The 24,865-nt window shown below is 38.3% G+C and overlaps 1 long non-coding RNA gene across 1 annotated transcript in view; it reads right to left on the bottom strand.

Moving 5' to 3' along the window:
• LOC147006102 (uncharacterized) overlaps nucleotides 1-20,890 on the bottom strand; it is a 100,154-nt gene extending 79,264 nt beyond the window's left edge. The window contains exons 1-2 of the long non-coding RNA XR_015044596.1: nucleotides 20,807-20,890; nucleotides 7,955-8,068 (exon numbers count right to left, since the gene is read on the bottom strand). This is a non-coding gene — a long non-coding RNA (uncharacterized LOC147006102). The remainder of the gene's footprint in view (nucleotides 1-7,954; nucleotides 8,069-20,806) is intronic.
• Between the last annotated feature and the right edge of the window lie 3,975 nt (nucleotides 20,891-24,865).

Raw genomic sequence — 24,865 nt, 5'->3', positions numbered from 1 at the left:
AATCACATGGGTTTATTGTTCACAGCCAAAGAGGTGCATCTGACCTACATTTAGCTAACCTACATTATATGTCCTTTTTTCCCCTTTTATTGAAAATAGATACTTTTCTTATACAGTATATCTTGATTACTGCTTCCCCTACCCATACTCCTCCCAATTCCTTCTACTTCCTTTCCCAACCTGATCTAGTCCCTTTCTGTCTCATCAGAAATGAATAGGCTTCTAAGAGATAACAACTAAACAGAACAGAACAAAACATAACAAGACAAAATAAAGACAATCACATCAAAGTTGGACAAAGGAAACCAACAGAAAGAAAGGAAAAAAAAAAAAAACAAGATAAGGCAGGAGAACCTAAGACTGATTCGGTTCACACATGCAAAAGTGCCACGCAAATACTAAACTGAAAGCTATTAATACATATGCAGAGAGTTTGGCACTGCAGCCTGTGCTTACAGCTTCAGTCTCTGTGAGGTCATATGAGTTTTGTTCAGTTGATTGAGGGAGCCTCGTCCTCCTGCTATTCTCCAACCATCTGGTTCTTACACTTTTTTCCTCATCTTCCACAGGATTCCATGAGCTCTGAGAGGAGGTATTTGATGGAAACATCCCCTTTAGAACTGTCTACACTAGACATTACTTAAGAGGTCAGTGGTCTAGAGTTCACACCCCATGTAAGCTAGAAAATAGCACAATTTCTACACAAAGCCTTTGGGATGCTCTAATTTTCTGTGTCTCAAAAGCTTGACAAACTGAGACGCAAAATTGTTTATTAGACAGATGAGACAGGGAGGTTTCAAATAGCTACGAGTATGGAAAGGGGCACAAAGAACTTGATATTCACCTATCTGTTGGTCCCAGAGATCATTAATGTTCCACCACATCCTGTTCTTTCCAAAAGATCAAATTTGGCAGGAGATTATTGCCAAACACTTGTATTCCTTAACCCAAAATTTTCAAATTCAGAAAGCCTGAGATTCCAAGTGTCATTATTCTTGGTCATCAGATCATCTCATCTCTAAGGCTTACTCCCCTCATCCAGTACAGCTCAGTGAGTTGTTCCCACTAGACAGTGAGGATTAAAACGGCAGTGTAAGCTTGATACATAGTGGCATAATTTTCTGAACCAGTGCTACAAGGATATTTCTTGTCTTTTCATTTTGTTAAATTCCTACAGCTGTTTCTCAGCTGGGCTCCTTACCAACAGTCTCTTGTCATGCAATTCTGACCCTCACACCTTGACCAGATCAGTTCTCCTAAAACATTCTATGCATCCTTGTCATCACCACATCAAATGTCATGAGTGATATTTGAAATAAAAATTGAATCTACTCTCCCTGGAATAAAAGACTCCATGATTTTCTTTTCCAGACTCCACAATAGCTCACTTTCCTAGAGCATGGTAGCTCCTGAAAGGTTTTGCTCAGACACTGTCCGGTGCTCAGAGCGCGCACACACACACACACACACACACACACACACACACACAGATATTATTCATTCATCCGTCCATCATCCATCCATCCATCCATCCATTCTTCATTCTCTGCATTATTTCAACAGCCACAATTGTTTGAAATGAGAATCAGCCCAGCTAGCTAGCATCATTCTAATATATGAAGGGCTCTAGCAGGCCTAAGCACAGCAAACATGGCACCAACAGGTATTGCCTTTAACCTTCTTTCCCTTGCTAAAACATTAGACTGCATTCCAACGACCCTCCTTCAAGGTCCATTCCCTTATTTGGACACTAGCTTATTCCTGAGACAAAACAGCAAAGTCCAACAATCAAAATTCATTATTTAGCTAACATGACCAATGAAGATTTATGAACTCACCCTAGCACAGACTCTTCCCATTTCCCCCTAAAAACCCACTCCCGAGGAAACACCTGCTCTTGCTGTCTTGTTTGCTTGTGTTTGCTTCCGCTGCTTGCTGTTGATTTTGCAGAGCCCCCCACCCCCACCCCGATTGCTCCTGTAGAATAATAAATTTCTTTTGAATCGGTGAATTGAATTTGGTGTCTGGATATGTCCTATAGTGATTGTCAGAGGGCCAACCTCCCATGTAATCTAAACTGCATCTAACATTAAAAAAAAAAAACCTTAATCCTGCCATATCTAAAGATGACAATGCATAAATTGGTTTTTGGACTATATCCTTTGGTATAGACGACTAGTTACATAAAGGGAATATGGTAAAAGTTACCACATATCAATAGGTATAGCTTGTTGGATTTATATGCAATCCCTCTGTTGGCTGTTTCAATTGACCGGCAGGCTGCTATTAAGATACTTATTTTACTAGTGATCAAAAGAAGTTTGTTTGAATATCTTGTAAAGTGGTTAATGAGGGCCTATTGCCTTCAGTGACTGACCCCCCCCCCTTTCTGCTGGGTGGCTTTTGCATTCTACTCACAATTTGACAGAATCAGAAAGGTCAGGAATTTAAACATACCCCTTCCTGATTTCATCCAAAGAGAAAAAGTATGCCCTAGTAAAATCCATCTTGTTGCTTCAAGTCTCTAGCTAGCTAGTAAAATTTCAAAATGAGGTTTCCACTCCTTATGGAACAATGCCATTTGGCATTTATGATTTGAGTAACCGTTTTAGTCTTTGAATCAGCTATGCTATCTCTAATTAACAAGTCTCATTTGCCAAGCACATTGTCACTGTTTACATAAAAGCCACTGTATGCACTCTGCATGCTTTCTGGAAGAGGCATAGAAGCTTTGACCATATAAAGCACTGGGGCCTGTTAACCTCATAATCCTCCCAGGGCATCACACCTGCAAGGTCTTGCGAAAGGCAAGTGCAAGGTCCCGTTTGCACCTGGCAAAGCTGTTAAGTGGCTTGACCTTCATAAAGTGCTGTTTAACTTTCTTTTTCAACCTTTCCCTAAGAGGCCTTTCCACTGGACAAGGAAGAAATATAGACTCCTATGGCCTCCACAGTAGTTAGGTTTTGAAATATTAAGTAAGAGCCATAGGTACCTGTGCTACAGGGCTAGCTAGGCATTTGATGTTTTCAAAGGAGACTGGAAGTCGTTTCTGACCATGCTCCCCAGCTGCTCAGGTAGCACTAGGCCAGCTTATCAGAGCTCCTCCACTTACCTAGGCAGTGGCAGGAAGCTATTTAACCAGTAGAAATTGCTTTATTGCTGCCGTTTTCTCTTCTTCCATCTCCTGCACCGCAGACCCTGGTCCAAAGGGAGAGACTACACAAAAAAGTCTTCTCACTGAAGAATTACTGGCAAATTTCTTATAGTATGAGGCAGGAGACAAAGTTACCTGGCCAAGGAGTTTGCAGTGTCCCAAACTAGAAAACTCATGAACTCTAGTCAAACATGGGTGCTCCAGCAAAGCTAGAAAACCCATGAAGTTCAATCAAAGACAGCTGCTTATTGGCTCACTCACTTGAAAAATATTATCTTATATGTGCTTGTTAAGTGTTTTGGCAATGATTTCAGGAGAGAAATAGATGTTCTGAGGTGAACAGATACTCAGAACTGCAAAGTGTGGAGGTTAGAGGACAACTGTCAGAGGTCAGATGACAACATTAAATGTCAGTCTTTCCTTCTGCCAGGTGGATTTCATGAATCTGATATAGGATATGAGTCTTGGTAGCAAGTACCTTTGTGATGAACCAACTAACAAATGTCTCAAATTACCAGGTTGTGTTGTTGTTGTTGATTGTGTCCTTTTATTTTGCTTTAGTTTTAGGTTTTTGTTCTTTGTCTGTCTGTTTGCTTGGTCAAATGTATATTTGGCAAAAGTTGGGGAAATTACCATACAAAATACTGAAATGTATTTGTTTAACATGACTTAAAATGATAAGAAGAAATTATTTTTGCATATCTATGCACATGTGCATAGAACTCTCAGACATTTAGGTGCAATTTTAGTAAAAAAGCAGAAAGATTTTCTGATATTTTCCACAAGGCACTGGGGATGTTTAGCGTCACCTACCTGAATTGAATGTGTGGCCCTGCATGATATTACAGTTTGTCAGATGTCAGTCTCTTTGTCAGTTCCACATGAAAATAAGAGCCCTAAAACAACACTGACTGGTGATTAACATTTTACAGTTGTATGCTAGGGCTGGTATATATATAAAATCTGTGTGTGTGCGCGTGTGTGTGTGCACATGTGTGAAATGTACTCTCTTAACTCTTGAGACTGAAGTTAGGAATGGAGAGGTCAGCATGTATTTTTCCTGACTCTCCAGGTCAGTGCCACAGGCCTTCCTTTGCCTCCAGATGTGTCTTGGCCACCCTTTTCCATGAGTCTTCCTGTGACTGTACCTATACTGTTCCTCTGTTTCCTCTTTCTTCCACTCACATAAAAGCACTTAGCCCAGTGTGACCTTATTTCAACACATTGTAATAACCTAGTTTCTGAGTATGACCAGATTGTGGGGTACTACATACTAATATTTCCATATTTCTTTTAGGGTCTATGCAACTCAGTGCTTTATAGTTTAATGTGTATAATTTGAAACTAGAGTAATAAAAATAGGTTTTTTAAAACCAACAGTGACTTCAAGATCCCACTCCATTACTCTGTCTTAGAAGCACAGTCTTGTCAAAGGGGTGTAGAAAAAGACTAAGTGCAGTCACAGACTCAGGACATCAGCACCTTTCTACATATTATTTGAGCCAATCAATTTTGTAAACAAAACTGTGAAACACATAAATGAAGTAATACTAAACTATTTTCTTGGCATTCAATATCAGTCATTTTAAAACTGGGTTTATGTTTTTTATTTTTTTGTTTTTTGTATTTAACTTCAGTTAGGAATGTCCATAATTGTACTCACTTGATACTCATCCCAAGTCTGATTGGATGACATTGATCCTGGTAAATCCTCGCCAGACATGGGCTGAGTCCACACCTCTGAAGTGCTATTCAGTGCTGGCATTCTCTGATTCCAGTGCTGAGAACACACTATGTGGAATTATTTGCTTTGTGGATTTCCCAATTTTCTAAGTAATCTTTACAATGCATTTATGTGATGTTGTCCTTCAAACTTTTCAAATTAACGTGTAAAATTATATTCTGACTCTAAATTCAGTCCTGATGAAGTTATGCACATTAAAGTTTGTTTTGGGATGACATTGGAAATGATATGGGAAACAAATGCCTTTGAAAATAATTGCTTTTCTCTTTTTAGTACATAAATACTAGCAAAGTCATTTGGGGCTATTTATGGTAAAATATCACGCACACCCACATATTGATCTTTCTTTCATTCTTTGTTAGATGCTATCTAAAGAACTGGCTTCTATTTGTGGAATAAAATAATGAATTTCCTTTGATATATGTTCTTCAATTTTATAATATTACCTCAAAGAATACTATATTTCTGTGTGAAATCTCCTATAATGAAAGGCTAAATTAAAAGGCTCAGCAAGTCATTTTAAGGGCACTTTGTAGGGAAGTTCTTGCTACTTGGCTCTGACTGGTCAGGAATTAATTATTTAACCAGAAAGCATCAAACTTGTTACTAAACTGCTGCAGAATTGTGGACTTCTAGAATTCTTTAAGCAACACTTTGAATCATAAGTCATTTGACTTTTCTATACAGAAACTGTCCACTATTTCTGTTTGTTTGTTTTGTTTTTGTATCCGTATTTTTAAAACCACATATTAATTTAATTTTAAAAAATATGCAAGAAACAAAAAGCAGTATACATAGAGTTCCATTCATTCTCTAAGAGATGTTAAGTTTTGTTTTTTGTTTTTTGTTAATGAAGAACCTCTGAAAGTTATCCTCCAAAAACACTGCCCTGAATTGAATTCAAATCAATGGATATCTTTGACCACTTTATCTTTCCAGTAAGAGTGTTTGTAGGGGCTGGAGAAATGGCTTAGCGGTTAAGATCACTGAATGATCTTCCAGAGGTCATGAGTTCAAATCCCAACAACCACATGGTAGCTCACAACCATCTGTAAAAGAGGTCTGATGCCCTCTTCTAGGGTGTTTGAAGACAGCTACAGTGTAGTTATATAAAAATAAATGAATAAATCTTTCAAAAAATTAAAAAAAAGAGTGTTTGATATTAATGAGACAAAGAAATAAATTCGATGTCTGTTTCTGTTTGAACATGAACTCCATGAACATGTTTTTAACTTAAACCTCTGGTGATGATACTGTTTGGGCGCATAGGCTGTCCCTGGCTAAAGCAAATGAGGTAAAGCCTCCACAGTTAAACTTTCTAAACCCTGGTTCCCGTTCCTTGCCTCTCTTCTCTCTTTCCTACTCATCATGAAGTGTAGAAGCTTCTAGGCCACACACACCTACTACAGTTACAATGCTTTGCCCACGCTGGCAGTTAAGCAACTACAAACTCTGAGCCAAAATAAACTCCTCTTCCTTTCAGGGACTCCTGTCAGGTGCTTGGCCATAACAAAAAGGAACTAATAAAAGACACCACCATGGCAATGGTGTTATGTTTTCCATATTAGTCAAGTTCTAGACGGGCTATGTCATGATTAATATTAATTGTCAACTTGATAGGATTTAGATTCACTATGGAAACAAATCTCCGGGCATGCTTGTGAGGGACTGTCCTTAGATTAGTTTCACTGCATAGAAAGAAATACTCTATATATGGGCAATACACATAGGCTGAAGTAACCAGACTGAATTAACAAAAGAAGGGGAGGAAGTGTTCTTCATGTCTGCTGCCTTATTGTGAATGCACTGTGATTTTACTGTGAATTAATGTGACCTTACTGTCAATGCAGTGTGACCTCATTGTGAATGCAGTATAACCTCAGTGTGAATGCAGTGTGTGACCTTACTGTAAATACAGTGTGACCTTACTGTCAATGCAGTATGACCTCATTGCCAATGCAGTGTGACCTCACTGTCAATCCAGAGTGACCTCACTGTAAATGCAGTGTGACCTTACTGTCAAGACAGTGTGACCATATGTATGCAGTTCTTGCTGAAATGCCTTCCTTGCAACAATTGCCCGAATCCTCTGAAGCACTTCTTTCTTTGACCTGTTTTTGCTGGATATTTTACACAGCAGCCACATAACAAACAACAAATACAAAGTACAGCAAAAATTAGGATTGTGGGGGAAAACTCTACTGTGAGGAATAACCTGCCAAGCTGTGATGTAACCTTGCCCACACAGAGCAATGAAGATCCCAGCTTGACTCAGGCTAGAAGGTCACAGGAGATAAGTTTGGTAGGGTAGGAGGCTTGCTCCCTGTGTCAGAGAAACCATTGATCACTTATTGAACAGAGCAGTACAAGGTCAGTGATATCAGAATAATTTTTTGTCAATAAGTAAAATGAATTACCACCATATATTACATATTAGGTATACATCATATATGGCTAATATAAACATATAGCTTTAAAATTGTTTCTGAGCAGAGGAAAAAGTGGAACTAAGTGCAGTTTTGAGTCTGATAAGCTGGTATTTGTCAAATCATATGAACTTTGAAATCTTACATCCATTTTCTGTTAAATAAATATAATCGACATAGAACTCTTGGCTAATTAAGCAGTATTACCAAAATACCTGGCCCATTATATGGTACAGTGTTAATACCTAAGGAGTCACTGTAAAGTTCTATGTAGAGAGGCAGGAAGCATGAGCAGTGTTGAGCTGTCCCCACCATGGCCTAGTGTAATAGAGAGAACTGGAAATGTACAGGAGAAAGAGAAAGCAAGTAACAGTGGAATGTAGTATCACTGCTCACAGAAGCAAGAGGGGAAATTTCCACCAAGGCCACTGAAAGACTAAGGCGTTTCTGAACTTGGGAAGAAGAGTTTTAGGGGCATGGTGCTGGACATACGTGACTGCAGATTGGTGAAGAGAAGAGAGATGAGAAGGCTGAAAAGATATGGAAATCCCAGAACACAGGGTCCTGTTTTAAACTTAAAGTTTAGAAAGCTTTGTAAGGCGGTAGAATCAATCAAAATTGAAAGGTTACCTCTGGCATCACTGGCTCCAGGATCGTGCCTGGTATGAACACTGCTGTGTCCACTCTTCCTATTACCATTCTTCTTATGTGCAACAGTGATGGAGAAATCCTCAGTCCATCTGTCTGTGGATTAAGCACACCCACAGAAAAGTATTCAAAATGTATGTATCTATTTCTTAATGGCTATGAGACTTTTGGCTTTGAGGACAAACAAAAAAGGAAGGTCAAGTGACATATTTCAAAAATGCCAAGGGTAGATTTATGTGGATATAAAACCTGATATATCACTGAAGTCCGCTCTCTCGTGTTTATAGGAATACAACTTGTTCTCATAACTACATGCACTTTTGCATATCTCACAGTAAGCCTGTGAGATAATGTGTCAAACGAGAGACATTCTGGATACATTCCAACATCAATCTCATGCTGCACTGCTTCTTATCAAATTAATGTTAGGCGAGAATAGGCCCTAATCTTCCCAAACAAGATTTAGCAGCAGGACTTCAGGAACTATGGCTTTTGAATAAAGTCCCAATGTGGGAGGCATCCATTTGGGGCAGGAAAGCTGACTTATTATATGCAGCAACTGTACTGTAGAACAAGAATAGCTAAGGAAAACATTTATTGAGCTATTTCTGGAAATGGTCAAGGTTCCAAAAGGTCTTCATATTTTTTTAATTGAAAACATTCCCATACAATATATTCTGACTATGATTTCCCTTCCCTAATCTTTTTCCTAGATTCTTCCTACCACCCAACCATTCCCATACTCGTTCTTCTCTCTCAGTTTTTCACAGAGAGAAAGGAGTTACAGAAAAACAAGAAATGCACATATATGCAAAACCAATAAAAACATAAAATAAAAACTGTAAGGACCAGGAAGACAAAGAAAATATGAAAACAAGGCAATATGAGACAAAAATTCTATAAAAATACCACTGAGTTCATTATGCATTGGTCATCTACCACAGGCCAAGGGGCTTATCTTTATAATGTACCCAGTGAGGCATCCCTCTATCATATCTGAAACACCATATGACCTTAACCTGTCCATGCCCTGTGCATTGACCCACAGACTCTGTGAATTCATATGTGCATCTATCTGGGAGACATTGTTTCCTTGTAGTCATAGTCCATCTGGCCCTTATAATCTTTTTTTTTCTTTTTTCTTTCTTTTTTTCCCTTTTTTTTTAAAAGATATTTTCTTTATTTACGTTTCAAATGCTATCCCGAAAGTTCCCTATACCCTCCCCCCTCCCTGTTCCCCTACCCACCCACTCCCACTTCTTGGCCCTGGCATTCCCCTGTACTGGGGCATATAATGTTTGCAAGACCAAGGGGCGTCTCTTCCCTTTAAGCCTCCCTTGGAATAGCTTCCTGGTCTGTGAGGTGAAGTGTCTGCTGAAGCCATTTCACTTAGGATTGAGTGTTTCAGAAATGTCTGGTTTTGCATATCATCCAGTTGTAGGTTTCTCATTTAGTTCTCACTTATTGTCTCTGATGATGGCTGAGATACTTATCTATGGGTTCAGCAGATCATTGTTGGAGTCATTTGATTGCTATATTCCTTTTACAGGACAGTAGTATTTGGTGTTATCCTAGGCCGATGGCCTATATAATCTTGCATTCTTGGTGACCTGAGGCAGTGTCAAGAGTGTGCTTTAAGTCCAATTAGAGTAGTTGGCTATGACAACATCATCTGTGTCACTATTGCACCAGCCTATCTTGCAGACAGCATACCATTGTCCATCACAGTGTTTATAGCTGCTTTAATGGTTACCTTTATCTATTTTATTAAAATATATTTTAATTTTTCAATTTATGTACATATTTGTGTGTATGTGTGTGAGTATATGTACCTATACACAGATGTCTATGTAGGCCAGAAAACAATGTCAGAGCCCCTGGAGTTGGAGTTAGGTGTAGTATTCTTCCTGGGTTAGAAATTGGTTGTACTCCTTTGGCTGTAGAGTTAGGTATGTGATTCATTCTTACAGTACCGTTTCCACTGCCTTTCCCTCCCATCTCAGGAAGCCTTTCTCTGCATTCTCTAAAGTTGTCTTTAGATGATATAATTTTCTCTGTATCTTATCAACAATTTTTCTTTTGTAGAAGTTTTATCATAATCTGCTGTTCAATTTGTTTTTATGTTTCAACCATGGAATAATAAATGTGGTAATAAGAGTGTTCTGCATGATAAGGGTTCTCCACAGATCATGACTGATCACTTTGTACAGTATGTATGGCTACACATTTACCAAGTTCTGAAGTGTTACTTCTTCATGTTGTTTCTGCGTTGTCTGACTTTTTTGAACAAATACAACTCTATTAGCATTCAAAGCCTAAAAAAAAAATGAGAAGTGTATTTATGAAGTTTTTTTCTCCAATCTTTACATGTTTCCTGAGAGTTACTCTGAACCTGAGACCCTCTTGCCCTTCATTCAATGGTGATCACAAGTGTAGTCACATATAATTTTGAAACATTCATTCTACTCTAGTCACAGAGTATTCTGTGTGTCCCCTCTTCCATATTCATTTATTTTAATTAATTGATTAATTAATTTACATCCCAAATACAGCTTTCCCTTCCTCATCTCCTCCCAGTCCCTTCCTCTCATCTCACCTCCCTCCCCCCACCCCCAACTTCCAGGTCTCTCTTTCTCCTCATAAAAAAGGAAGTCTTCCCATGGATAACCTTGCTTTGGCGTATCAAGTTGCAATAGTACTGGGCACATCTCCTTTTGTGGCTAGGCAAGGAAGTCCAGACAGGGAAAGGAATCCAAAGGCAGGGAACAGAGTCAGATACAGTTCCTGCTGTTAGAGGAGTCTCACATGAAGACTGAGCAGCACAAATATTACATATGTGCTGAGGACCTGAGTCTATCCCACATATGCCGTGTTTCGGGATTCAGTCTTTGTAGTCACTTAACGACCCAGGTGATTGGTTATACATCTTTTCTTGTGCTGTCATTGACCTCTCTGGCTCCTTTCAAACCTTTATCCCCCTTTTCCATAGAATTCTTCAAGCTCTACCTGATGTTTGGCTGGGGGTCTCTGCCTGTTTCCATCACTTTCTGGGTGACGCCTCACCGATAAGTTATTCTAGGTAGGTCAAGAAGTATAGCAGAGTATCATCAACAGTATCAGAGGTAGGCTCTCTGTCATGGCATGGTTCTCAAGCTGGCCCAGTCATTGTTTGGACATTCCCTCAATTTCTTCTCCATCTTTACACCTGCACATCTTGTTGGTAGGAGAAATTGTGGGTCTAAGGTTTTATGGCTTGGTTTGTGTCCCAGTCACTACATTGAAAGACTTTTTCTGGCTATAGGTGATGGTCCTTTCAGGCTCCACATCCCCCTTTGCTAGGAGTCTTAGCTTGGGTCACCATTACAGATTTCTGGAAGTTTCCTTTTTTCAAGGTTTCTAGGTTATCCCAGAAATGCTCCCACTATACCCCAATGATTCCAGTTCTCTCTCTCTCTCTCTCTCTCTCTCTCTCTCTCTCTCTCTCTCTCTCTCTCTCTCTCCCTCCCTCCCTCTCTCTATCTCTCCTTACTCTCTCCTTTTGTCCCTCCTACCACTTTATTCCTTCTGTTCCACTCTCCACCCCATTCCCAATGCAGATCTCTCCATCCATCTATACACATGTATATTCTATTATTCCTTCTCAATGAGATCCAATCCACCCACCATGGGCCTTCCTGTTACTTAGCTTCTTTGGGTTTGTGGATTGCAGCATGATTATCCTGTACTTTATGGCTACTATCTGGTTATAAGTGAGAAAATACCATGTTTGTTTTTCTGGGCCTGGGTTGCTTCACTCAGGATAATATTTCCTAGTTCCATCCATTTGGCTGCAAATTATATTTTTACCATTTTATCCATTCACTTCAACTGTTTGGTTGTATTTTCCTTTATTTCTTTAAGGGGTTTATTTATTTCCTCTTCAAAGACTTTTGTCATCTTCATAAGAATGGATTTAAGATCATTTCCTTTTAAGTGTGTTAGATATTCAAGGCTTGCTGTGCCACATTGCCCTGGCTGTTGTTGATTATGGTTGGTTTATTTTGTTGGTTTTTTTGTTTGTTTGTTTTTTGTTTTTGTTTTTGTTTTTGGCCTTTGGCCTTCTGGGTTTTGCAGATATTATAGGTTTAGATTTCTGAGTTTATCTTTCTTGGATGGGTATGTTTTGAATGTTTTCACCTTGGTTTCCGTTTCCTCTGTGACTACTGTCCTGAGTGACCTGGAATTCTGGTGATTAGCCAGGTTTTCTCCCCTGGAGTTTGTCTGACTTGCATGGCCTCTGGGGTTTTGGATGTACCCTTGCCTCTGATGGAGTCCTTAGTACCATCATGGCCTGGGGTCCCTGGTGCTGGTGGACCTCCAGGAAAGCAGGCCTGTTTGTGGGCTGTAGAAAGGAGTACAGGGCATGGAATGCAGTTTAAGTCTGATGGGTGTGTTTTGGGGGAATATGATGAGCGAGGCCTTTGGACAGCACATTACCTGGTATCCCTGGTAACTGCAGATCTGCAGAAATGCAGGCAGAGTTGTGTGGTAGAAAACGGAACACAAAGTATGGGATGTAATTACAGCTGTTAGGTCAGTTTCAGACAAGTTGGCAAGCAGGAGATTGGAGGGGAAAAGGACTTTACCTAGTGTCGTTGGGTCTGCCTGGCCTTCAGGAGATCCAGCAGAGTGTGTCGTGGGAAAATCCCTCCGTGCTCTTAGTGCATAAAATGGAGAGCAAGAAGCACTACAAGATATACCAGTCATCCTCACTGAAGACCACACATTGTGCCCCCACTGATATGCAGAATGGTATACCTTCACGTTTTCAAAACCATGAGTATATTACCAAGTAGCTGGAATAACCATGGTGTCTGTGCTGTACTGAAGACAGTGTACAATATCTGAAATGAAGATGCCATCATTGTTATTTTTATTTCCAAAGTCTCAGTCTACTGCAAATATCTTTAAAAATTTTATTTTATGATAATAATTAAGTTACTTTTAAGCTGTGGTGGGGAAAGAGGAGACAAGGGGAGCAGGAAAGAGAACAGAAGAATGATGTAAAGGGTACGTAATTTTGGGTTTGGGAAAAGAGGTATGTAAATTATTTAATATTATGCTATTCAATATTATGCACATAACATTATGCTTTGAGGTAAATTTAAAGTACCAATTGTCTCCTTAAGACATGTCACAGAGATTAAAGCTTAGGATTGTAACCAAATACAAGATAGTGATTTCTATCTGAATATTTGATTAGAGATGTTCCTGGGATGCTTACTTTGGGAAACAAGGATACCTTGCACTGCTCCACCCTGACCACAGCTAATTAAATCCCCAAATTACTCAAATGCCATCCACCATATCCCTAGCCCTGCTATCTACTCCCCAAACCCAGTCTTGTTGTCTTCTTCAAAATGAAGAGTCTATATTTAATTCTTTCAAGTAAAATTCAAATCTTTGGTATTCCAGGAAACAATCTCTGAAAAGATACTATCATCAAAGTTTAAATTTTTGTATCTCCAAAGTACTTACACAATTCAACTGGCTTAAATGTATAAAGACATTTATGAATAAAAGAAAGTTTCTTTGTCCTTTTTGTCATTTTCCAACTCAAAGAAAGTATTTACATCTTTGGTTGTCCACTTCAGTTTATTTTGGAGGTCTTTCACACAAGTATGTATTCTTTGTGTATGGATAGACAGTAGTCCATTAAGTACAAGTTGTGCATTAACTTTGTCATGCTGCATGGTTCCAAATTCCGTGCTAGAACACAAGTGAGTCTATAGAACCTGTTGCCAAGGAATCAAGAAATCCTGGGCTCCACAGTATATACTTCTGTGATAATTTCTATGGAACAGTCCCTCCTACAAAGATTATGACAATTATATGCTAATCACACACAAATATATATATATATATACATATACACACACATATATATATGTATATGTATATATATATATATACCTGACTTCCAATGACATGCTTATCTTGTTCTTGACCTACCAACAATTAAAGTATATAATATCACTTTAATGTTAATTTGTGCTCCCTTATAATGAATGCAGAGGGACTTCTCTCCTGCTTTGAATGCTATTAGCTTTTCCTTCCTATGATGGTTTGACAAGGTGCTTTGTTTTGGTTTTGTGTTGTAGCTTATTTGGGGGATTAAAATTTAATTACATTTCTCCTTTCCGTTCACTCTCTCCATATCATCCCATGTATGCCTCCCTGCTCTCCTTCAAATTCATGGCCACTTTTTTTCATTGTTATTGCATAATTGTGTGTGTGTATACACACATTCACATACATATACAAATAGGAGAGAGAGAGAGAGAGAGAGAGAGAGAGAGAGAGAGAGAGAGAGAGAGATAGATCCTAAATATAACCTGCTCATCCTGTATAGCACATTGCTTGCACAGGTTAGGATAGGGTTGTTTGTTATGGTATATGTCTTTTCCCAGTGTAGGAGATCAAAATCAAGGCCTACTACATGTTTTGATTCTTTGTTTGCTTGGCTTTCTTTGTACTTTTCTTCTAGGTATTCTTCACTCATTAAAACATCAATTCTAATGACATAAATTGCATATATTTTCTGCCTCATCATTTACACATTGGCATGATCTGAAGCAGTTTTAGTCATATTTAAAGCTCTGTTTTGTTTTGTTTTCTTTTGCTTTTTGCCTGTCTTATATTTTCTTTGAGTACTATTATATTACAAGTGGATATTCTTTTTGGTTCTACATATTAAAAATTTCAAGGTAATGAGTGGTGAGATATATCCATCTTCATTTATTTTACTGGAAACTAACTAAATAAATAAGTTCCAAGTTAAATATTCTCATTTCTAAAAGTTTTGTTGATTTTTTTTTCTCCTCTCATTTCCTCTGCTCTTCTTCTGAATCTACTGTAATTCAAAGTATGTTGGAGGTGTAAAAGGAGTTGATCCACAAACAGAGCCAGAAAGGCTCAGGAGTTCTGATGACCAAACAGCAAAATTAGAGGGGAAAGGCACCTTATTCTTCTCACGATTGGGACCTTCTGGCTTACAGAAGCTATACTTAAACCAAGATCGATTTGTCAAATAAAAGTAATTCCATTCATAAACTCATTTCTGCTTACCCTGCTTGAAATATTCATCCACATTCTAAGAGCACTGTAGTAACTCTGGAACAATTTCCTCTTATAAGAAATCAGCTATTAATACCCAAAGTTCTCCAGGAAGCTTCTATTAAAACTAGTAGTGATACATTACAGTCACAAAGTAATTTCCTCAAAGAGAAATAGTCCCAATGATGCTATGTTCATTTACCACTGTATATAGGGGGAAATGGCCATTATTTCCAAACAGTAATAGTATAGTCTCAATATAATGTCTTTGAGTGGGCAAAGAAGTTACCTGGAAATTCACCTCTTATTGTCACTGAGTGAGAGAGAGAAAAAAATATTTTTTTTCAAGTTTTGAAATCTTGCTTATAATTTTATTTTTGCATACAAGTAGTGCATTCTCTAGAAACCATGTGTATCTCCCAATAAACTTCTCATTTTCTTGTGAAAACTAACATATATGAATTGTAGTATGTTTGTTTATGTGGAACATAAAAAAAATCAAGCCATGCTCCATAAAACAAAAATTAGTGGCAATAATCACTAAAGTGTGTCCTTGTGGTTGCTTCTTATACAAACTGCCCTCAGTTGTAAAATCATTAAGGCACATCTGAGTTTGAATTTTTTCCAGGTATAATTTTCAGTTTATTAAAAAAGAAAAATGTGTTAGTCCCATTTAGGTTTTTGAAAACGAAAACAAATCACTTCTAAAGAAACTTTATTTAATTTTTTCATACAATGTATTTTGATAATACATTTTTCCCTTCCCAACAAAAACACCTTTGAGTCTGGAGAGAAGATTTATACCCCAATTCACAAATATCACAGGCAAATTAATTCTTTCACCTAAGGTATCTATACTGAAACTTACTATTCACTGCCACAAAGCATGAAATCACCACTCCCTAATAGATATTACATGATTTAACATATACAGTTTGTTCAAATGCTAACATTAGTGGACTCCTTGCAAATAATTCTCTTTAATATTACAGGAGTTCTTTAAAATAACTCCATGTCTTATTTAGACTTCCTATTGCTGTGATAAAACATCATGACCTAATGCAACCAGGGGAGGAAAGGGTTTATTTTCTCTTAAATTTTTGTATAAAACACTCCATCCCTGAGGGAAGTCACGGTACAAAGTCAAGGTAAGAAACTTGAGGCAGGACATGATGCAGAGGTCACGGGGTACTGCTGCTTACTGGCTTGCTTCTCTTGGATTCCTAAGCTTTCTGCCTGATGGAACCTGGACCACCAGCCCAAGAGTGGCAACACCCACAATGGGCTGGGTCTGCCTACTTCAATCACTAATTAATCACAGCCTTGCTCACAGACCAATCTGGTGGGAACATTTTATTGATTGATGTTCTCTCTCCCCAAATGACTCTAGCGTGTGTCAAATTTACATACAAATTAGACAGCACATTTGCCCTGTCGTTAGTGACTGTCCTCCAACCCAAGCAACCACTATCTTGGGGGAATTCAGGTGATTCAGATTCGCCAGAGATCATGTCAACTGGCAATGTAGACATTTTACAGCCCCCTCCCCCTCTCCAACAGAGGAACAGAGTTAAGTTGCAGATCCTCACCTGAGTGTCTAGCTGCTCTCCACTGTCTGCCACTATTGCATGTGACTTGCGGGCAGGGAATGTAGCACAGAGTTGGGAAGACTCGGGGGGTGGGGATGAGGGTCAATATATGACCAGAAAGAATCTCTTGTTGGTGCTGGTAAGGCATTTAAAATGCAACTTGTTAGGGTGAGGAGTGCCCATAAACATCTTAGTAACCCCTCAACTAGGCTGTCAGAAAGTTTAGTAAATTTGTTGATTCCCCATAGTGAACTTTTGTGGACTCATCAATTTGTCATTGGAACATTGGGAAGAGAGGTAAATATTGCTTTATACTTTCCCCAGGGAAGAAATTTAGCAACATCCCTGCATTAGCAGCAAAAAGCAGCAGATATAGTATGAATTTACAGGAATATTTAATTTTTGGTATGCCTTGTTAGTGAAGTTCTACTTCTAAGAGCTTTTTATTAATTTTTCTTTTGACAAGATATCTTGTTTGTGAAGTGGATGGCTTTGATAAATAAAGGTAAGATCATTCATGAAATGCAGAGAGTGTGCTTTCAGAGTAACATGTTCCATTTTAATAGCTCATCGCTCAAGACAGTAGCACAGGGTTCTATAAAAGCTGAGCACTGCTTGGCCCTTACCACTATTTTGCTAGGAAGGCTTAAAGGTCAAGACTAAGAAAAGATGGTTTCTGTGAATCTTCGCCAGTTGCTAACTGCAGCAGTGCTTAAGCTTTGAATTGGACCATTTGGGGTCAGAATTGACTTGGAATGGGAAACCAAGCAACTGAGGGAAATCATCAAAGCAATAGGATAGTTTAAGAAGAGTGGGCAATGGTGGTGTGACCTAATGCTCCAGGTCACGTGGGAGAGGGTCAGATACATTTTGCTCATTTTCCTTCTAGTAGGAAGATCATAGAGAGGTGTTGCTAGCCGGATAATCTCAAATAGAACTGTGAATTCTTATTTCTGCTTGAAGTCTGATTCTTGTAGATACTACAACAATGGCAATGATCGTGTGCTAGGGATCCAATTAGATTAGATTTTAGCAGGATAAATGTTTTTCTGTCTAGAATAACTTCTTGTTCCAAACAATGACAAATGATGCTGAGCATCGGACAGATAGGAAGGATAATGAGAAAGGTCAACCATTTCTAGCACAGTCTGATAAGAATTCAGACAGGCAGCAGCATCCAATAATTGTCCTACTGGCCAAGACCTTATCAAAACACATAATAGTAAGCAAGCAAGGCTTAAAAATAACATTTTTGGTCAGAGCAAAGGCTGTCAGCTCTGTAAGAAGGACAGATAAATCTAGAAGGAGTCTCTCTGGAAAGGGCAGTACTTGGGAAAGGAGAGGAAGGAGGGGCTAGTCTCTTGTAGACACTGTCAGAACACACTGGGAATGACTGCAAACAGCAGCAATTACAGTGAAGGCTTGCAGGTCTTTCCACATGCAGATAACATACTCCAGAATACCATCTCACCTGGGCTAACAATGGCTACCCCATTGTGCTCTACAGAGGACTTATAGTAGAGAAGGCAACAAATATTTGGTAGTCTTATCATTCAATTCATCCCACAACACCTTGATAGCATGCAAAAGCAGAATCTTACTCATGAAGGTAAGAATCTGTATGTGTGTGTTAGAATGTAGGCAAATGCTATTCATTATCTCTGTGTATTCCATATCTGTTATGTGGAAAGAAACTAGGACAGAGAAAAAAGCATAAAGATAAGCAAATGAAAGAAACAAATGGCAGAGAAAGACAGCAAAATGTCCCCTCCATAACCAAAGTTTACATGTAACAGAGTACAAGCAGAAAAAGTGTGCATTGTAAAAATATAGAAATGCCCCAATCTGCCCAGCACTGGTACTCTTGAGCTTCTGACCTATCCTCAGCTCTAGGCTATTTTCCTTCTCAGAGGTGATTTTTCTCCCTAATAAACTGGCTGCTCCTTCTACTCACCATGTATCTGATCCAATCCTTTGTTGTGGGGCACAGGGATCCAGGAACCTTAGTGGGTACACCACATACTCTGATGCATGCCTATAACTTTATACACAGGCACACACACTACTAAACGTAAGCACACATACATACATCCATACATGTATATCTATCTTTTTCTAATCTCATGTAAATAGAGATGGCTATTATATTCCATCATAAGTTGTGCTTGAAGAAATTTGTTAATGCAATTATAAAGAAATATAGAAATGTATCTAATCTATCTTTTAAGTTTCATTTTGGATTTAATTATAAGCCATCACTTAGTTTTGTAATTTATAAATTTCAAGTTTCCCCAAGAGAATTTACTACTCTTTCACTGAAGAGTAATTATAAAATGGTACTTAAAACTCTATTAATAATATAGTAAGTATCTTAACTAAATGACATCCTAAAGATAAAAATATATTTGCCCTTCATATTTCTAAGAAAATACATTTTAAAAGGTAAAAATAATATTAGAGTACAGGCAAAGAAGAATTTATTCCAAAAACAATGACTGAGTATTGCTTAAGGCTTCAGCATTTCAGGTTCATAGTAGACAGATATGAGAGAACTCATGTATAAATCTCAAATGATTCATTAATGTAATATATTTGCATATTACATTTTTAAAATTATTGAATATTCCACTGAATTTTTTCTTCAACAACCTCATTACATACATAGAAAAAGCATTGCAATCTCTAATTTTATCAGTGAGGGAAGAAACAGAGGGCAGGAAGGTTAAATGACTTCTTAAAGGTCAGTGAGTGAGTCTGCGGGAAAGAGTGTGTATAATAATTAATGTCCCGTAAGTCCTGCCTTTTGAATGTGAATGTTATCCTCTCGTTAATGAAGAAACCTGAGCTCCCAAGCTGCAATATTGATGCCAGATACATTTAATTCTCTCGTGAGGAAAATTTACATTCCTCTAACATTTTTACTCACACATCACACTTGATTTATATTTGTGAAGAAATCTTTACTTCCACTTCATCACTAGAGAAACTGTGGTACAGGGAACTGGGTGTAGTGCTGATATCAAGAAAGTAGAACACGTATGTTTATAGGGTTTTGTATGTTTTTAAGAAAGAAGGAAGAGAAGAGAGAGAGAGAGAGAGAGAGAGAGAGAGGAGAGAGAGAGCAGAAATGGCTGTCATATAGGTGGAAATAAGTGATTATTATAATTTAGCTTTCATTAGTGGTTAATGTGTCCTTTGTGTCCTTGGCAGGCTATCATTGTTAGTGTCCCTACTATTTCTTAAACTTCCTTTCTTATGGCTTCACATTGGTTTCTGAAGTTCCGAGCTGAATGGTGATATCTGAAGGCAGAATTGGTAAATGAAACTGGCAGTCAAATCAAAGATCAGAGCTCTCTGCTTTTAGTCACCAAGACAAATAAACATTTCCCAGAAACATCACTAAGACATCCTTTTAGATCTGTTTGATCATAAAATCATCCAAAATCCCCCTAATAAGATGAGGGAGACATGAACAATGAATGACTTAGTAATTTTGTGCTGCTATGAATTGGGGGAAAAACATAATAGTCAGAAATTAATTTTTCTTATGGTTCCTGAAACTGGCTAGTTCATGGTGAAAGCAGAGTCCCTGCTTCTAAAGTAATATCTTAAAAACTATGTGCTTCAAAGTGGAGAAATGCTATCCCTCGCATATCAGAAATAAATGGCAAAGATGTAAGAGACTCTCTTGTTAAATAAGTCCTTGCATGAAGACTTACTTAAAGTATTTATGTTGAAGAGTTCATAGGAGGCAAGCTACCTTGTCATTAGACCCATTCCCACCTGACTGAGATTTTTCTTTTTCAAAATTCTTTCACTTAGCAGGCTGAGGTGGTAATGCAACTTAAAGAAGGAAGAATGTACATTAGCTCACAATTAAAAGTATAGTCTACCATGGCATGCACGCCAGGGTATCGGGTCACAGTGCCACTGTGGTCAGATGAGAACAACACATACCATCCACTCTCAGCTATACACCTGACAGAAACATAATATCCACAGTATACAAAGAACTCAACACTTGGGCCCTTCACTCTGAAAGAAAACAATGGCTAAGAAATATCTCTAAAAAGATTCTCTCAAAAAACGTTTGTTCACCATCCCTGATAATTATGTGAATCAAATCAAAACAACTCTGAGGTTTCCTTACCTCAATCAAAGTGGCAAAGACCAGTAACCGGCAGCACACGCCTGCTGCGGGGAAAGTGGAGCCCTCATTAAATATTAATGGGACTATAAACCACCGAAGCCACTCTACAAACAAGTGTGCAGAGTTCTCAAAAAGCTAAAAATAAATCGACCTGATGACCTGGCCTGTGTCATTCCATGGCATGTTTCCAAAGGACTGGACATTTTGTTCCACATACACTTCATTGGTGCTGTCTTCACAATATCTAGAAAATGAAAACAACCTATAAATCCTACAACCAGCAAATTAGTAATGAAAATGTACACGATGAAATACTATTCTGCTGTAATGAAAGATGAAATCACGGACTTTGTGGGTAAATGGATGGCACTGGAAAAGATTATATTGAGTGAGGTAACCCCAACTCAGAAATAGAAATGTCTCATGTTCTCTCTCATTTGAGGTGACTAGTTCCAAATCTGAGATGAAAATAGATATTCTGTAGTAACTACAGAAACCAGAAATGTAAAATGGGACCATTTCCTGAATAGGAGTTTGGGAGAGATCTGTGACATTTTAGAATCTACCTGTGGACATAAAGCTTATAGACTAAGAGAACTGTAAGAGTGTTTAAAAACTCATTTTATTACTAAATGTTGACATTTATGAAGAAAATATGCATATGTGGAAATGGAATTCATTCTGAAAGAATAAAACTTAGGAGATCAGACTGCTTATTAATCTAATTTACCCACATACGAACATTTACATGGTTTCTGGATTTAATATTCTGGTTGATTTATTTGCTGTGATGGTTATCTTGCCTGATTGACTAAAACTTTCACTTATCATTGAGTTATATGTACAAAAGGTGAGATGTCGGATGATTCTTGGTGCAGTTCAGATACAGGAAGGATTCTAAAGGGTTTTGGAGATAGAAACATTGGGGTTGATATAAAATGTTAAATCACTCCTACATAAAAACATGCACAAAACAGAATATTAGGGTTCATGCGTGCTCACTCACAATGTGCAGGCATACACACACACACACACACACAGAGAGAGAGAGAGAGAGAGAGAGAGAGAGAGAGAGAGAGAGAGAGAGAGACCCTATTTCTAGGCATTCTAGAATACCCTCCTTTTTCAGTTTATTAAGAAATATTTTAGTTAAAGAACAAGGCATTTCAGTAAACTGCTTATAATCCATGTTTTAGGTGACACTTAACAGAAAGCAGTTACATCAGCGAAGCTGCATATTTGGACAACATAAACCAATCGCATATTCAAGATAGAGATGAGTACTCCAAGGACAAAGAGTACATACACATCATGCTTTAACAGGCAATTGCCAGGGATGATGGCAATCTAATTAGAAAGCCTGAAACTGAAACTCTCAATGAGCAGGCTACTAAAATGTTGAGCTGCAAAACAGACCTGGAGACTTAAACCTGAATGACTACATCCTTTGCTGAATTACGATCAACACTAATAACAGGGCTATGATGATAAGAAAGGCTACATATTATTGAAAATTGATTCTGAAGTCAACTCTACCATCTGTTTACGGCATTACCTTGGCATTACTTAGTGTCTCATGGCTAAGACTCTGACTTATAACCTGAGACGTTAACTCTGTGCTGCCTAGCTATAATCTCTTTCTAGCTACTATTTCTGTTTCACTTGCCGCTGTAGGAAATGAAGTGCTTCTCAGTCCTGTGCTTTATATCCACACTTCCTGCTACTTGCTTTTTTAAAAGGCACTAGATCGTTAATGTTTATCTATTTCTAGGCCAATCACTAGCAACCTGCCTGCCTGCTCCATCCCTGTGATTGATTGGAATGCTTAAGGCATTATGAATGTTCTTTTCCTATCTTAGTCTCAGGCAGGTAAGTATCTGCTGTGGTTTGTTCTTGTAAATCTCATCCTGACCCCGAGTCATATTCTTGGCTGCCTTTTTTGAACACAAAATTAGCTTGGGGAGTACGTCTGGGTCATCAGAACTGCCCCTGTGCCATAAACTTCTGCATTCCCCTGGAAGCTGGCATGCCCTGTGTTTTCTCTGCCTGGAATTTCTATTCTATGTCTAACTCTTTGTTCCTAACAGTATAACAGCATGTTCTACTACTGTTGCTCAGGTTAGTATTATAATCATTTACAATTTTGCTCTCCCTTCACATGATGTATGGAGGACTTCCTGAATGAACAGTGACTGTAATTGCTGAGGATATTGAGCTTCATCAGCCAATTACTGTGCACAGATGATTGCTCTCAAGTATTCCTCGCAGCACACTTGAAATAAAAAGCAACTGGCCCAGTTATGTCAGTGAATTTCATTGCTTCCACCCCTGGGCTTGAGGGGGAGAGAAGCAGGGAGGGAAGCATTTGCACCAGAGAAGATAAATTCAGCATGCCTAGACTTTGCTTTCCAATTCCTATTTCCTATGACCAGCATTTTCACAGAACCTTCAGGGCTGGCGTTTTCTGCTCTTTTATAATCCATTTCTTTAATGGCAATGTCAGGCAAAGGTCTTAGTAAGGAAGCCTTTAGCTTGTGCTCTTTAAAAAAGGGCAAAAACAACAAAATAGTTTTCTGAGAATGAAGAAAATAATCCCCTCATTTCTATCCTTTTTATTTTCTCAGTTTTGTCTACTTCTCTTGATTCTTATAGTTAAAATACTTTGGAAGACCCCTCTACCTTTATTATCAGTTCTTGACAGCTGACTAATTCCTCATGTTTGCCATACAGCTTTCCTTTGCACTTTTGATACAGTTTAATCATTCATCTCTATGGTCTGAGTCTAACTACTGTAAGCACGGTGACTGAAATCAGTAGATCTTGTATTTCATTACTGCCTGGTCATGTATCATGCTCAGTCAGCTTATCGTCATATCTTAGAACATCCTGGAAATATGAAAGTGCAGTATACAAAGCCATGGCTGCATGAATAAGGGAAAATATGCTTAGCCTAAATTCAATCTTCTAAATGTTGGCTATCAGCAGCAAAAGATGCCCTTATCAAGTGCTTGAATACCTACAAGGAGAACTAAAATTCACAGGATGTGTAGTGTCAGGGAAATATTAATCAGATGCATTCTAAGATGCCTCTGTTCTGTTGTAAAGAAGGCTGCGGTAGACATTAGGGGTGAAAGTACAAACTTCAAAATACAGTCTTAAGCTATAGCAATTCAGCATTATTAGTAATCTTTAGAAGAGAGAGGGTATAAATTTCAAACCCTCTCATTCAGAAGAAAATGCTGTTACAAGTTGGTCTAAAAAAATATACTTTGTCTTTCCCCAACTCTATCTCCATTGAATCAGGAGTATAAGCTTAAAGATGACTAAATTATAACATTACCCAAAGCTCTTGGTCTAAACCTCTTGTTTTCAAGAAATTTATAACCTTGTGCTAGTTTTCACTGATTACATGAAATTCAATACCTTAATACCATGATTAAGAAAACTTTTGATTTTAAAATAATAACTTAAAAGAAAGCAAGGCTACATATCTGGATGCTCTTAAACTATATGAGCACCAAGAGCCAGCTCTTGCACTTTCTCTTTGAAATCAGACTTTTTTTTTCCAATTAATTTTTTAAATATTATTTACATCCTGAATGTTACCCCCTTCTCTTCCTCTCTGAGAGAGTACTCCCCTAACCCTAACCCCCTTATTCCCTACCCCTGGGATCACTCTTCTCCGAGGTTTCCAGTCAAGTCTCTACAGGATTAGGCACATCTTTTCCCACTGTGGCTAAAAAAGGCTGTTCTCTGTTATACATATGGCAGGGGCCTCAGACTAACCCTGTTTGTGGCTTAGTCTCCGAGAGCTCCCAGGAGTCCAGGTTAGTTGATACTATTGGTCTGCTCATGGGGTTGCCATCCCTTTCAGCTCCTTCAATCCTCCTAACCTTCTACAGGGGTTCCTGACCTCAGTCCAATGGTTGCCTGTTAAGTATCTGCATTTGTCTCAGTCAGCTATTGGTAGAACCTCTCAGAGGACAGCTATGCTACAAGCACAACATAGTGTCTGTAATAGTGTCAGGGTTTGGTTCCTGCCCAAGTTAGGATCACTGG

The sequence above is a fragment of the Mus caroli genome, unplaced genomic scaffold, assembly GCF_978045245.1.
Source record: "Mus caroli unplaced genomic scaffold, Mus_caroli_1 scaffold_1, whole genome shotgun sequence".
Classification (NCBI taxonomy): Eukaryota; Metazoa; Chordata; class Mammalia; order Rodentia; family Muridae; genus Mus; species Mus caroli.
This window is presented reverse-complemented; position numbering and strand designations above follow the sequence as displayed.